This window comes from Neolamprologus brichardi, chromosome 12 (assembly GCF_056152115.1).
Source record: "Neolamprologus brichardi isolate AB-2024 chromosome 12, ASM5615211v1, whole genome shotgun sequence".
Classification (NCBI taxonomy): domain Eukaryota; kingdom Metazoa; phylum Chordata; class Actinopteri; order Cichliformes; family Cichlidae; genus Neolamprologus; species Neolamprologus brichardi.
Window position 1 is genome coordinate 35467416 of NC_142115.1, and position 14875 is coordinate 35482290.

Here is a 14875-nt window from a genome sequence, read left to right on the forward strand (position 1 = left end):
TCAATGTCTGACGTCATGACGTCGAGGAAATTTATCTTGGAGAAAAAACCCGAAAATAGTACATTTGGGTTTTTACATTACAAATGACTTCAACTGTTTGTATTTCTGCGTTAATTGTTTGTTTTAAATAAACAATGTATACAGAAAAATATCAACAGCAAACTTAAGGGAGTTCCTTTCAATAATAGAAATCTTCAAAGAGATTTCAGCCAGAGGAACATGTACTGGAAATGTTTTAAAATGATAAAAATGGATGATAGTAAGTGATTTATGTGCTCTATAAACTATAAATCATCCATCTTTTATCTCTTTCGCTGTATAATTTCAAAGATGTTTTGGATGGATGTAGCCAAGTTTCAAAAAAGGAAATACCAGAGTTATGTTGGGATAAATACATATTTCATTACACATTTCCTGTAATATTTTGGTCAGGAACCAATTTGACGTTCTTACACTTTATTAACAAGTTTGAATATAACACTATCTTTAAAAAAAGGTATTATGAAAACCCCAGTTTGCAGTTTAAGACATTAAAACTGAAAAAAAAAAGATAATTAATTTGAAATTCTTCTGAATCGATGTAGAAAATATTTTTGATAGGATATTTGGAATTGTGATTTTAAAAAAAGACAAAAAGGAATATTTCACGACTGATTAAATGATCATTTACATGGGATTGCCAAGAAAAAGGCAACTTTAATAAAATCAATAAAAACACAATACATGTATGTTTGCATGTTTGTATGTATTAATGTTTACTTATATAAATGCAACTACTTGGGAATTTTGCTTGCACTATGTTTTATATCTCCTTTGTTTGAGGTTGATATTCTAACATCACATATTCATTCAAAAATAATATTGCAGTGTGTCCATATAGTGTGGGATGTAGTTTTTATACCTAGAAGCACTGAGGAGTTTCTGTTTTACTCAAACCCGTGATTAGGAAACCTTTACTATACATTACCCATTATGATTATTATAATTATAGACATACATTTTTTTAAATGCATGGTATTCTAGATTCATTAGGAAAGATGATGCAATATGTAAATTATACTGATTCTGCTGTATATTATCAATGCTTAGGTTAAAAATGTAAAATAACAATAAAATAGCAACAACACTGCTGATAACAGAAATGCAGAGATTGCTCTTAATACTCATTTTTCCTTTTGTTTCTGAGAACCATTATTATATATCAATATAACTGACCTCTCTCATTAGCTTTGAACATTTAGCCAATGCTGATGTTCAGCATTATAGTGGTTCATCTCTACTGGATGTAAGAACATCTTCTATCTAACCTACAGATTCTTTAACAGGGTGTTGCTATAAAAGATCCTACACTGCATAAATCAACGCTAAAGCCAAAACATATGAAGGAAGTAAGCTGTTAAACTAAAATTTGCAAAAACAATCAAGAGGTGGTGTACATAAAGGGTGGGGGTGGCGGGGGGGTTGTGGCAAACACTAACGTTCACGACAACAACAGCACTGCATGAAAAGCTATAGCCACCTCATTCATTTAAATGAGACAGCAGTTAGCACAGTGGGGTGTCAAGTCTAAGGCCTCGGGCTAAACAATGCAGTTTCAATTAGCAAAAAAAAGTTTAACCTCCCTCGACATCCTTCTTTGGTTTTTGAGGCGAATAATGCAAATATGTATTTGAGCTCTCCAGGCGTTTATTTGGCATACACGGCACGGTGATGTGAGCAAAACCTGATTCACCTTTGCCCCATCGCAATCCCGTCTCCTGTGGCAGGATATCAAAGACGTACAAGCACACATTCATCTGTAATGTAAACATTTATTCTGCAGTTTACTGCATCGCCCAGTGTTTCCTGTAAAACATGCCTCCACCATTGCAGACACATACATTTTTTATGTGTTGCTAATTTTGGTCTGAACATCTATTTGGGTCACGTTCTTCTGTTAAGATCTTTATTATAGAAATACTTGAAATGTAGCTCTCTGTTTAGGTTTTTCACTACGCAGTGACCATTGCAGACAAAACTAACTAAGATTAGATTTGTAGACAAGTCAAAAAGTAAAAAATGTATAATTCCATTAATGCAGTTTCTTCTTGCTTTTCCAATTACTTTCAGCGGATGTAACTGATGTGGGTATAAAGCTTCCTAAATCCACTTTTAGGTGATTATTGGATTAACTCTAAAGTAAATTCATGTAGGAATCATCATCATGTTTTCAAATTGAACACAGAAGCTAAGATCCAATCTGCTTCGAGTTGGTTTTAGAGTCATATTATTTAGCATTAACATTTTTGTAGAAAAACGTTTTTTCCCCCACAATTCTTATGTATAACATTAAAACTTTGTATTATCAGAGATGTGTGGAAATGCAGCAATATCATCCAGAATGAGTCAAAAGGGTTGTTAATGTTTTAAAAAGCGTCAGCTCCTCTCAAGCCGTTTCCTCATATGAACTGTGGACGATGTCGGGAGAATCAGGCTGGGATGTGTGTAGCACACAGCAGGCGGTATTCCAGAAATACTCCATTCCCTTTGAAGTCAGTTTAACCCTTTAAACCATTAATGACATAATTATCAGATTTTTCTTTAAATAAATCAGTGTTTCTTCACCTGTCTGACAAATGACAGAAATAATTTGCATATATGAGTTCTAACTTGTATCATATTTACTAAATCTAGCAATTTTTTTTGCAATGCATTGCTTAAAATGCATTGTACAATTACACAGGTTTGTTTTACATGAGTCTCATAAGGACTCATGTATCAAATATGATACACTAGGCACTAAGGGCTTACAATTACACGAACCTGACAACCACAGAAGATGAACTAAGCACTTATTCTTCACACCTGCAGTGATGCATGTACATATGCGATCAGATCACCCAAGAGGCAGTTTCCAAGTGTGAACCTTCCCCCAGAGACCCCAAACACATCTCTACTTTGTATAACAAGAGAGAATCAGAGGAAACCGCTCCAAAAGAGGCAGAAAGGTGTTAATGGGACGTCATGTGCATTCCCTGGATGTCTGTTGAAAGCATTAAGATTGCTGGTGTTTATCCGTCTTTCTCACTGGTTAACCTCTTCATCACAGGTAGACAGATTTGTTAATGCATATTCTGTCTGCCCTCCTGGACGACTATTTGCATTTTGAGCTTTCAGCCTGGAATGACTTTGTTGTTTGTTATTTACAGTTCTAACCCACATTCTTCTGGGTACCTCTAAAGCTCCATCTACAGTGTATCCAACATAAATGAACAGTGCTGTTGCCAGCAATTACATTTGTTTATTCCTTGTTGTGCAATTTCACAGCCAAATCACTAGTCAGCGGTACGGTTTGAAAAGTGGTGGCAGAAGTAGAAGTAGCCAAAAAAAAAAAGAACTACTGAGGAAGGAAATGCAGTTATCAATAACAGATCTAACACAACCACTGTTCCTGTACTCTGATGCATGCGAGCTTTGTTTAAAAGCACTTTAAAAAATTTAAAGGAGTATATCCAAGGCCCAGATGACAATTTGCAATTTTATGTTTTTGTGTTTAATAAATTCATATTTGGAGTTTTAGTGCTGGTTTGGAGGCGCTTCTGAAAGCAAGTTAAAATTTGCCAGTCTTGTGTTCTTTCTCTTAAATTACAGACATGAGTAGTTAGAGGCACTTGGCACTGTTATAGTCCCCGTGCCTCGCCGGCTGACTCTGTTTGGCAACATGTTTGGTTTTTTCCTTTGCACTTTCTCTCCTCTGCCGGGGCGGTGCTCATTACGGGCCCACGTACCTGTGCTCACCGTCACACCTGCAGCCGATCTCAGCTGATTTGGAGCTATTTATGACGGCGGACCTGTGGCATCCTTCGCTGGATCGTTGAGCCATCAGCGTCAGTCCCTCTGAACCTGAGCCTGAGCCTGTATCTGTGAGTTTGAGACTATCCCTAACCTGGACTTCTTTCTCTGTGTGTATATAGATCTGCCCTGGACCCGAGCGAGCGTGTGTGTGTTTGGAAACCACTGAGAGCGTGTATTGGATTAATCCCTGTCTTTTGCCAACGATACCTGGTCTGCGCGTGAGTCCGTTTCAAACATTGTGACAGGCACAGAGGATTGTCGTTTCCTTAAACTTGAAACGAATAATCATACTTTGTCAGATGTCTACCATACCATTCCAGTGACCACACTATAAAACAGCCCAGATCAAAAGATAAAGTCAAAAATGATTTTTAATTTTGCACGGTGGCCAAATGCTAGTACCGCAAACCAAACCAAATTTTTACTGCTCCATCAGTAAAATATTTCTCATTACAAGGAAGAGATAATAAAAGACAGTTTATCTCTTTGAAATATCCAAATGCAGAAATAAACCAGGGAATACAAGACAAAATCAGAAAGTCCCTTTTTCATAAAGGAAAAAAGGCTTATGAAAGATTAACCTTTACCAGCCTTCTGTGAAAGGTCATTCCACCAACAAACATCCACCCACTTTTACAGGAACATTTCAAAAACCCAAAGAATTTGAATCACATGAATCAAGTTTCAGTTTCAACCCTACATATTATTTTTCCCCCGGCGCTGCTGGGTGGGACTGGCTTAATAAAACCTGAATCGCGCTGTCATTCAGTTCCATTTTTAGGCTTAAATTTTGCTTACAGCTGATATTTGTTTGATACTTTCTTCCTCTTTTGACAGAGTAGTTACTCTGTAGTAGGAGCTAAAAAAAACCCAAACTCGGTTTTAGGAACTTCAATATATAAACTGGTTCTCATGCTGCTGACCACCAAAAAACAGGGGGATTCCTCCAAGAGTTATAAGAATTAAGGAAAAAGTTCCCGTGGTCTTAAAACACTGATTGGGTTTTCTGTGCGGCCGTTCCAGGTTTTATTTCCCGTAAATAACAAAGAAGAATAATTCAATTCAATTCAATTCAATTTTATTTATATAGTGCCAAATCACAACAAAAGTTGCCTCAAGGCGCTTCATAGATACAGAGAAAAACCCAACAATCATATGACCCCCTATGAGCAAGCACTTTGGCGACAGTGGGAAGGAAAAACTCCCTTTTAACAGGAAGAAACCTCCGGCAGAACCAGGCTCAGGGAGGGGCGGGGCCATCTGCTGTGATTGGTTGGGGTGAGAGAAGGAAAACAGGATAAAAGACATGCTGTGGAAGAGAGACAGAGATTAATAACAGATATGATTCAATGCAGAGAGGTCTGTTAATACATAGTGAGTGAGAAAGGTGACTGGAAAGGAAAAACTCAATGCATCATGGGAATCCCCGGCAGCCTACATCTATTGCAGCATAACTAAGGGAGGATTCAGGGTCACCTGGTCCAGCCCTAACTATATGCTTTAGCAAAAAGGAAAGTTTTAAGCCTAATCTTAAAAGTAGAGATAGTGTCTGTCTCCTGAATCCAAACTGGAAGCTGGTTCCACAGAAGAGGGGCCTGAAAACTGAAGGCTCTGCCTCCCATTCTACTTTTAAATACTCTAGGAACAACAAGTAGGCCTGCAGAGCGGGAGCGAAGTGCTCTGATAGGGTGATATGGTACTACAAGGTCATTAAGATAAGATGGGGCCTGATTATTTAAGACCTTGTATGAAAGAAATACAAAGAAATACAGTTATAATCATCTATTCACAAATAACATGAGTCTAACTGGCTTCATCTATAATGCCAATGAACACAACACACAGACTTCAAGTGTCAGGTTTACATCTCGACTTTATTCCCTGGAGTTGCTGAGATCGTGCACGATCGCAAGTGGAACAAAATGTCGGAAATCTCTCCGAGCACATAACAACCCGCCTCGCCCCACCAATTTGTCGGGAACATTTTGTCCAGCAAGCCTGAAAGTGTCTGATTTTCTAGTTCCAATTTTGGAAATAGATCTGATGCTTCACGCTGAGATAAAAGTTGTTCTCCACAGCTCAAAAAGTAGAGTAGCACCGACTGACACACACACACACACACACACACAAATGATAAACCTACCACAGCTTTAGGTAATTACAGAGGAAGAGGGGAGCCGAGACAGTCGACTGGACATTCATCTCATTACTCATGCATGCCTCCGGGCTGGTTCCCGCTGGCCTGCTGAGGAGCATCTCACACTCTTCTCTTACGTGGCACACACACAAACAAAAACAAACAAAATCTGGCAAAATAAAAAAATACTGGAAACTACAAACCTGCACAGAGACGGTAAGGGTCAAAAGTTTGATGAGTCTGTTGTAATTATATCACTAAGAACAGCAGCAGGCTTATTATTTTAATGCATGAATGCTCACGCAGAGACCATGGTAACACAGTGCAGCATGACTGGGAATTCTGAGATATTTGCATATTTTCACAGCTGATGCAACTGAAATATGAGTAGGAAAAGGAAAACAGACGGATAAAATTTGGGTGAAATCTAGAAGCTGTTCTCTTGGACTTGAGTGTCTGCACACTCCAAATGCGCAAGGCTATGAATTTATGATAGCAATAAATAAATAAGCGCAAAGTCTACACCGCCTGCTTTCTCCTGCTGGATTGTTCTCTGTGCAATCCTCGACGGGGAAGGGGAGAGCGAGGCTGTAGCTCGACTCCCGGTGTGATTTGTAGTGCAGAAAACCAGGTCAGCGAGCACACAGCGAGGTAAGATGAGGTACGTGCTGGAGACGGTTACGTCAGCGAAGGCCGGAGCAGAACTGAGAGCTCCCGCTGTGGATGCTCAGCATCCCTGCCTGCACGCTGCTCTTTGGCGTGGTTCCATTTTCCTGCCTTTCATGTCTCCTGACAAACAGCAGCAGCCACGTTGTTTAGACCAGTGGTTCGTAAACTTTCACACTCAAAGAGTTGCAGCAGTGCAGCAAATCATGGACTCTGTGTGTTTTTTAAACTTTTCTCTCTCGATTTCCATTATAAGAATCCTAGTGTTGGCACTTGAGGGATGCTCTGACCGCCACTGATGAAAAAACAACCTGCTACTCATAACTAGAATATACAGCTACGATGATGTTTTTCTGTGTTTTGGGGCAGTGATGCAATAAGCCATTCACAGCAACAAATGAACCAAACAGCACGTTTGATTTTAAAGTGAGCAACTGCAGAGCTCGGCCTATCAGAGGCTGAGGTGTACAGAGCATCAAATTAAACTGTTCACATCTGTTTTGATGTGATTCTAATGCAAAATTCACTCAAATTCACTCTTAAGGTCATTTGTGAAATACTAACTCCCAACCAGGTGGATGGATTCTTCCTGTTAAAAGGGGGTTTTTCCTTCCCAGTGTCGCCATGTGCTTACTCTGTATTATTTTAGGGGCTTTACCTCATATGATGAAGCATTTTGTGCTATAAATAACATTTAATTCTCTCTCTTTTTCTGACAACGTTGTATTTTACTCAGTTGTATATTTTTATTCGATTTTCATTCTATTGCATACAGTATTTTATCTTATTCTATTCTATTGTGTACAGTATTTTATTTTTATTCTTATCATCTTATCCTATTCCAGTGTTTTTCTCATTTTTGCTATGTAACTTTGCAGTGTCCACTTTCTGCTGTAACAGAACAAATTTCCCACATGTGGGACTGATAAAGGTTGTCTTATCTTATCTTAATTGAGCTGAATTTAATCATAAAAATGTAATAAATAATGAAAACGACTGATTCATGTTTCTGGACTCGACATTAATTTAAATATAAAGTGTTTCATCAGACTGGTCTCACACCAGTTTATTCATGCCTTTGTGTCTCTGTTTCAGGTTAAAATAAAACTGTTGACTATTTTTCAAAGTCCTGTTTCCTGTGGCTGGAACAAGGAAAATATGGAGGTAGGGTTAGACAATAATGTCCCTAAGGATTGGCTTTAAATCCTATGGTTAAGGTTAGCAGTACTTACTAGCTACCTAGCAGAAAATCTGTGATATAGGATTACACCATGGGGCAAATATTCAAGTGATTTCATAGCTAGCAAGTTGGTGTCATGTGCCGTTCCCCGAGTTTTAGGCAGCTCCTCTCTTCAGGCACACTGGTTGGTCTGGTTGCAATCAGTTAAATCTGTTGTTCAAATGAAGCTTTATCTCTCAGGACCGTTAGGTAAGAAGAATTCATTACTTTTCCCACAGTTCTCCAACATTTCTATCTTAAATCAGATTGTAAGACACCAAAGGAGATGGCAAATCTGACTTCAAACTGTGTCAACAGCAGTTTTCATTATTTTCATCCAGTGCAATAAACGAGGTTTTTAAAATTTAAGACATGATTCACTCTAGAACGTGTCTAAAATCTAATTCACGTTGTCTGGAATTAATCCCCATAATATTTAATGATTTAATACATGTCTGTCAGAAAAACTTGTAAATTATAAAGTCTTGTTTTCACATGCTTTCACAAGCTTTGTAGTTTTGTAGTGGCAAATAAATGAAATCCTTCTTCCTAATGAAATACATCAATTTAAAGTCTTAAAGAAAAACAGGTCAGTTCATGCATATGCTACGCATGGCTAATTGTGTGACTGAAATCCCAATTAACTGTACTTCTTTCATTAGTGTACACTTTTAAATTTAAAGTTATGATAAGCTGTGATTTAATCTTATTTATAAAAAAAAATACGTAAGATAAGCATTGCAGCTGTTACTGAACATGACACCTCTTCGACCTGCTGGACAAGCTGGATGTTGGCATCTAATCAGAGGGCTGGAAGCAGGCTAGCACCAAAGCTGAAATTCAGTGAGGCCACTGGCACAATTTAGGTTCCAAAAAGTTGATTTAAGCTTGTCATTGCCTGTTGATATTACACCAGCTCATGCAGAAAATGTTCCCTTATAGCTGTGATTTCGCAGCTGCACAGCACATGCCTCTGAACCAGGGTGGGATTCTGAACCACAGAAATTCAAAACACACATGGAAGAAGGTCATTTATCAGCCATAAAAGTGGGCTCAGAGCTGTTGTGAAGCCTTCCGTTTTCAAAGCTTCGCTCTGGTTTCTGAAATGAATAACAGAACGCTCAGTCCAATGCCTGGACACCCTCTAATTTGCTTGAATTTTTATAGTAGCCACCAATTTCCAGAAGCCACTTTGACCAGCAGCAAACTTATGGCGGAGCATCTGTGCTTCAAAACATTTCCTATCAGCACCAGATGCTTATATGAGAAAAAATATCACATCCACTGATATATTCAACAACAAAGATCAGTTTAAGAGGAAGTGGAGAGGACATGTGGGAAAGTGTGTGGAAAAGGTTTGACTTCGACTGCAGATTTCTTCACAACTATAAGATGTCGGTCACAGTAATCCGTGCACCTTACCTTTTATCAGCGTGCAAAGCTAAAACTGGCGTCAGTCACGCGCTGCACTTCCCCCGCACCTTATTTGAGTAACAGTCATCTGCAAATTTGTGCAGCTCTACAGGCATTTCCACCTTGCATTCCTTCTTCCTTTGTTTTAAAGGGCAGATAATTCAAACAGGAACCTCGAAGCTAAAAGTGGAACAAAGAGTTAAAAGACAAAAATATTGGACTTTGTCTGTGTGTATATTTTGAGCTTGATGACAGACGGTCACATTCCTCCAAGCTGGTTTTTTTCCTTACCTAATTAGGTAAGAAATTCTTACGCGAGGGAAAGGCTGTGAGGGTTTACATAAATGGTAAATGTCAGTCAGCGCTCTGACAAACTGTCCATAAGCCTGAGAGCGAGGGCTCGCTGGTTACATCACGGGGTTGGTTCGCATGACAGCGTGTCGTGCAGAGGAGGTCAGCTACAGATTGAACAAGTGCACAGTTGAATAAACGATTCCCCGGTCGTGCTTGCGTGCCGTCGACCTGCCGCAGCGGTCTGCAGCTGAGAAAGCAAATCTGCTGCTGTTAATGGTATTTAAAGTGTCCTGAATCGGGAACATTGTGGCTCGCATTTCATAAACCGGAGTCATTATCCGTCACACGATGTCTGTGGGAACTTTGTTGATATTCTTTCTGGCCTGGTTGGAATTTATTGGTCAGTTGGAGGATAAAGAAAAAGTGAATTCAAACTGGCTTAAGCTGTTTAGAAAGTCGTTAAATCCAAATATTTTACCTGAAAAATTTCCCATAAATGTGTTTTTGCTGTTAGTGAACCCAGCCGCCACAAACAGGACGATTAGCGCCGTTTTGCACTTCCCAACTTCTTAAGGGAGGTATTTTACTTTTTCCTCAACAAGTACTTATTTTCCTCAACCACTTATTTTTAAGACTAGTTCTTGCTGAGAAACCGTTACAGGTTTTCCTAATGAGACGCTACAATAACGTCACATCCACCCTTTTAATCCCACACACTGCCAGGAATTTGTCCCACCTAAGTCACCGAGGCGACCTCCTTTTGGTGGCCGAGGAATGCCTGGCATGTCTCTGTTCGCTCCATTTTCTTAGTGCAGATAAGTGTCCACGTTTCTTCTGGTAAACCGATCTCGACCACACAAGAGGAGCCCCTTTCCCCTCCCCACCTCGGCATTACAGCAGCCACCTCGCACCCAACCCCTTTCCCTTCTATCACTGTCAATCACTTCTTTGTGCTGCGAGTACAGCTGATAGAAACCACGTGGAAAAACTGCTGGATCCAATTGAATAAAGAATGTGTTTATGTAACATATAGAGGAACAAAGTGTTGGCCATCTCCGTCCTTATGAGAGGAGCATATAAGTTGGAGACAGTCGCACAGATCAATGAGTGCAAAACTGTAACATTTGTAACAATAAGGATTAATAAAATCAAATCAGCTCTTCTTAGTTTTCTCAATGTGAAAATAAACCTTTCAATATTAAATAAGCTGCAACATCCAGGCTGACACTTATGAGCCAAAAACTGCTGTTCCTCCATGAGGCTGACTCCAAAAATTAGCCACAGACTCCCATGTTAACGTGTTGTGCTTTAAAACTGGAACCTCAGCTTAAATAAAAATCCATTTTGAGTACAGATTATATTATATGTGCTGGTTTGTGTGTTCTCCTCGTGTCTGCCTGGGTTCTCTCAGGTTCTCCAGCTTCCTCCCGCAGTCCAAAGACATGCAGCTAGTGGGATTAGGTTAACCTGTGATTCTAAATTGGCTTTCAGTGTAAATGTTGTCTGTCTCTCTGTGTTAACCCAGTGACAGACTGAGGACCTGTCCAGTCCCCCACCTCTCATCCTATGGTAGCTTGGAGAGGCTCCCCCCTAAACTCTGAACTGGATGAGCTTTGTCAGCATAATCATACGTTCAGCACAAGGATCTGTAGCCGACTGTTAATCGGCACTAATGTGTATCTGTGCATGCAGTTTATGAGTAAAGCTTATAAACCATGTATGCTAGTGCTAGCTGATAGCTTGGCACTTTTCATTGTCCTTTATTCATCCAGGTAAAAAGTAACGAATCCTGTTGTGGCTTAATGAGGATCTTAACTGTGAACTAAGACCCACTAATGCCTACAGCAGCTTTCACATATGCACTGTTGTCAGACGTCACCTGACTGAGGTGCAAGTAACGTTACAAATGTCCAAGGCAGCGGTGTTGGACATTAACCGAGTAATCACTGATAATGAGAGGTGACACAACGATCTCTAACCCCGGTTTGTAAAAGAAAAACAAAACACTGGTTAAGAAATTGGAAAAATTCTCCCACTGCATCATCTGAGGACTGGGCACTTGACAGATCACACCATCTGTGCAACCCCCAACCTAAGCAGCTCTAACTGAAATCATCTGGGTAATAAGTAGCAGGTTAAGGTAATCAAATCTGTGAGGTTAAGCATTAAGATCCTGTGGCTGGAACAAGGAAAATATGAGGGTTAGACAATAATGTCCCTAAGGGTTGGCTTTAAATCCTATGGTTAAGGTTAGCAGTACTTACTAGCTACCTAGCAGAAAATCTGTGATATAGGATTACACCATGGGGCAAATATTCAAGTGATTTCATAGCTAGCAAGTTGGTGTCATGTGCCGTTCCCGAGTTCTAGGCAGCTCCTCTCTTCAAACACACTGGTTGGTCTGGTTGCAATCAGTTAAATCTGTTGTTCAAATGAAGCTTTATCTCTCAGGACCGTTAGGTAAGAAGAATTCATTACTTTTCCCACAGTTCTCCAACATTTCTATCTAAAATCAGATTGTAAGACACCAAAAGAGATGACTTCAAACTGTGTCAACAGCTGATGACCTCAGCAAACAGAAGTTTTCATTATTTTCATCCAGTGCAATAAACGAGGTTTTTAAAATTTAAGACATGATTCGCTCTGGAACGTGTCTAAAATCTAATTCACGTTGTCTGGAATTAATCCCCATCATATTTAATGATTAAATACATGTCTGTCAGAAAAACCTGTAAATTATAAAGTCTTCTTTTCACATGCTAATGTTCGGTGTTCCTATATTTAACAGGACCTGTGAGAACAAACCGTTTTCTGTCTCGTCTCTGCTCAGAGACATTCTGTGAACCGAATCCATTTCCAAGCTCGCCTCTCTGTGTTCCTCCAGCTGTCCCTACACCCGTCTGGACTCCGCGAGTACACAGACTGCCCCTCTAAACTCTCATAAACAATGTCTGTCCCACTCAGACACGCTCATTTTTGCAGCACAGCCTGTGATTGTTTTCACGGAGGAGGCCATAGACTCATCTCAGACTTTTGGTGGTGCCACTTTTCAGATCTCAGCCATGTGGACGAGACTAGACACACTGTTAAGTAAGAAGTAAGCACTTTTAGTTCACCAAAGTGTAAATTCCTGCTCATCAAGAAAGAATGATAAGACTCTGAGTGACAACTAGATCAAAATGAACCCTCATTCTTTTAGTTTAGTTGAATCAACGTTAGTTTCTTTGTGTAACAGCTGATCCAAGTCCACAAAGACTTTGTGCTTACATTTCAAACTTAAGTACGTCCCATAAATCCCATCTATACCGGGAACTGTTTTGTCTTGGGGAAAAGTATGCTGCTCAGACTACACAAGTATTTTTGCTATGATGCAGAAAAATAATCTGCAGTTTTGACTAAACTGTGTTTGTGTTCTGGCGACAGTAGCTCTTAACCCTTTAAAACCGGTCGGAGCAGGCATGTTCTGTTTTGCATAACTATTTTTAAATCCCGGTAGCTCTGCAACCACGTAAGCTAGCGCAATAATTTTTTTTGCATATGAAACCAGAGGAGGTGTACTTACATCTTATTCCATCAGCTTGTCCTCGGTCACAGTTTACTTCCACATATAGCTTTGCAAAAACTGCATAAAACGCACTTGCGGCAACAAAAACATAATATTCCAGAAACACGCTTTGCCGATCCGATCAGCTGTTCATAACACTTCCTACGTTGGAATAGATGTCAGCGCGAACTTTTGCATGTCCGCCATGACCTGCCCGAAACCGGAAGTGATGTCATTTTCGCAGAAATGTAGTTTCTTTTACCATCAAGGCCTCGTGAGCCTATACTGGTGTTTTTAAAAGTTATGTTTGACTTTATGACTTTCTGTGTCGTTTCTGCGATGCTTAGGACTCATATTGCACTGCTGGAAATAGTTTATTTTGATGCATATGCTGCTTTTTTGCAAATTTGCATTATAATATTTATTTTTGTTTTTCCTGCAGTGTATAAAAATTGGTGTATTTCAAAAATAAAACTATGAAGACACTCAAAATAAATTTCCTGTGGTGGGAAACTATTCTGTGCAACTTTTTTGTATTTACAGTTTTGAGGGATAAGCCTCTTAAATTTCTCTAACTAGAAATATATGTTAAAAAAGCAAAAACGATTTTCAATTTTTCTGTAGTTTATTGCACTTTTTGCAATTTATGTAATTACTATGCACTTAATGCATACATATTATTAAAATCTGGGCTATAATGGTTGTATTGATGTATAGCAACTTGAAATGCTCCCAAAAATGGCTCCACAGCATGTAAAAATATAATATAAGCTCTGGCGGACTTGGTTCTATGGTAGGTCTTAAAGGGTTAACAGAGAATAGCAGTGTACGGCTTTGAAGTCTTCTTTGGTACTGATAATAATTTAAAAAAATAAATAAATAAAAAATCAGCCAGCTGCTGATTGCTCTCGGAGTGATAAATTATTGCCAGACCCCCTTTTTTCACCTGCCGTTAGCTGTGTTAGAGGAAGCAGGTGCAGTGGCATTAAGAGGAGCCGTGAAGACCCGGCAGCTTCGCCAAACAATAATATCATTAACTGCATAAAAACACAGAGGAGGTCGGCTGCAGAGCCGGGGGGGGCGTTACTGGTCTGGCGAATGCTTGTAATTAGCCAGAGCAGCTGGGAGACCAGTGTGTGTGTGTGTGTGTGTGTGTGTGTGTGTGTGTGTGTGTGTGTGTGTGTGTGTGTGTGTGTGTGTGTGTGTGTGTGTGTGTGTGCGTGTGTGTGTGTGTGTGTGTGTATACTCTTTTTTCATTCATTTGAACTAATATGAATTCAATTTAATTTACTGAAGCCTTTATTGGATTGACACAATATAGCAATACTATTTGAACAGAAGATTATGAATTATTAATTTATTCAAGGCAAAATTTGTTTTTCTTTTTTAATTTCATTTTTCTTTTTCCTGCATATTAAGATTCAAATGAGAAAAATAAACCTATTTTAATCACTTCTATGATCACATGTTTCAAACACCTTTGACTGAATCAAAATCATCACCACACGGGAGAATAAGCCAAAGTGCGTTCACGTTTTTTTGGTATATTTTGAATCTATTTGGTAAAACTTTGATTCAGGGAAACTTAGTTGAGGCTCAATAAATCTGTGTTAAAAGAGTTCAGTCATCACACAGTCTGCACTTTGACTTCTTTATGACACACCAGAGAAACCAAACGATCAATCAGACTAAAGAACATCAACATTTCACTGCATGCATTCCTGACCTGAGACAACATACAGTCTTTGTCTTTGTCTGGCTCCATCTG

The 14875-nt window shown here is 39.3% G+C and overlaps 1 protein-coding gene across 1 annotated transcript in view; it reads right to left on the reverse strand.

The window, feature by feature from the left end:
- The window catches only part of rasgef1ba (RasGEF domain family, member 1Ba), a 132587-nt gene that overhangs the window by 40259 nt on the left and 77453 nt on the right, over positions 1-14875 (reverse strand). The window lies entirely within an intron of this gene.